Genomic DNA, 1,685 nt, shown 5'->3' with positions numbered 1-1,685 from the left:
CTTTCTTTTCCTAAATTTGTGCATGCGCTGTTAACTCGCTTTGCGTTGCACTTGTGCTGTTAACTCGCTTGCTCATTTTTGCGCTGCGCACGCGCTGTCAACTTTGTAGCTGAAATTGACTAAGCCTAAAAGTATGCAACATTTTTTTTCTTCTTTTTCTGCACACATACGTAATTATACCTATTATTTATTATCTTATTTATTTATATGTTTATTGTCCTAGTTAATTTGTATTAGTTAATTTGTTTAGTTGCATAAAATAATTTGTAGTCTGAGAAAATGGTGCTCAATGTCTTGTCATGTTTTGTTCTGAGAAGCGGAGCTTTATTTACAAATGAAACTGAAAGCTCCAAAAATAGCGCCCTCTATTGGTGGACCACGATACATGCAAGCATGGATTGCTAGATCAGCTGATCGTGTTAAGTCCAGACCAAAATAGACAAGCGATTTCCTTTTTGAGTAGGATTAATTGTCAAATTTCCGAAAAAAAAGGTTTTTGTTGTTGGTTTTGTTGGCAAGAAAATGGTTGGCAGGTTATGTGCCGAACCTGAGGAAAAAATGTGTAAAAGTGCATGTGACTAAAACCAGAAAAAAATAGATCTCAGTGAAGTGGTTGGCGAAGTCCGTTGCATATATCGTATTTGTAAGTATACAATCGTACTGCAATGTATGATTGATATACTAATACGTTAATTGTGTTTTTATTCACAAAAGTGCACCTATGCCGTCCACTTAACCTACGCAATAGATGGTTGTCCACTTCCACGTCCTCCCATACCAAGTGCCGTTTTCCAGATTAGGGTAAATATTTGTTATACGTATGTTTAGTTTTTCGTTGTTCTAAGTTTAGTTTTGTCCATTTATTTTTAGATTCGGCACTTAGTCATATTTTATATAAAACCCGGTATTAAACTGAATTTAATACCCCAGCCGTAATTTATATAATAACCCAGTCATAATTTATATAAACCCTATTGTGTAAATTATAAAAATCCAGTGGTAGAATTTTAAATTAATTTAAACTGTAACTTCACCACACATAAATGAGGGATTAACGGCCAACCACCCAAAGCTCCACTTCGCAGCTGTGCTGGTCAGATCAGCTGTCTGGACAACACAAACAGATGAGCTGTTGTTAGCTGCAGACGCTCATTGAGCATCAGGAGAATTGCAGGCTGTGATTCTACTGCCGAAAACACCTGTGTCTGTCAGCCGTGCGTTCGTCATTTACTAGTTGTTCCGCACTGGTGGTGGCATCGAGGCCAAATATATGCGTCACCCAGGAGGAAGGCGAACAGCTGGATAGCAGCTTATGTTTTTTTTCTGTTTGTTGATTATTGTTAGTTTACGTTGTTCTGTCCCAATATGCATTTATAAGTGAGAGTCAATCATCAGTGTTGTAAGTGTAGTATGATGTGGCGAGAAAGTTGAAACAACAACTTTTCTTGGGCACTCATAATACAAGTACCACGGTATTGTTGTATGAAATAACAACTGCAATCATTTAAGAATGCATATAAGGCACCATATATAGGCAAAATATCTTTGTACAATTGTATTTAATTATTGAATTTAATGTATCTGTATTGCCTGCAAGTAGGTACACTCATACCTACATACATTTGTATGTACATATGTATGTTTGTGTGGAATTGCACTAGCAGATCATAGCAGCCAGCTTTTAC

The 1,685-nt window shown here is 36.7% G+C and overlaps 1 long non-coding RNA gene across 1 annotated transcript; it reads left to right on the top strand.

Annotated features, from left to right (window-relative positions):
- The first annotated feature begins 409 nt into the window (after positions 1-409).
- LOC133841134 (uncharacterized) lies at positions 410-945 on the top strand. The gene is made up of 3 exons (XR_009894299.1): positions 410-643; positions 715-801; positions 871-945. It is a non-coding gene; the product is annotated as an uncharacterized LOC133841134 (long non-coding RNA).
- Positions 946-1,685: the final 740 nt, after the last annotated feature.

This window comes from Drosophila sulfurigaster, chromosome 2L (assembly GCF_023558435.1).
Source record: "Drosophila sulfurigaster albostrigata strain 15112-1811.04 chromosome 2L, ASM2355843v2, whole genome shotgun sequence".
Lineage (NCBI taxonomy): Eukaryota > Metazoa > Arthropoda > Insecta > Diptera > Drosophilidae > Drosophila > Drosophila sulfurigaster.
This window is presented reverse-complemented; position numbering and strand designations above follow the sequence as displayed.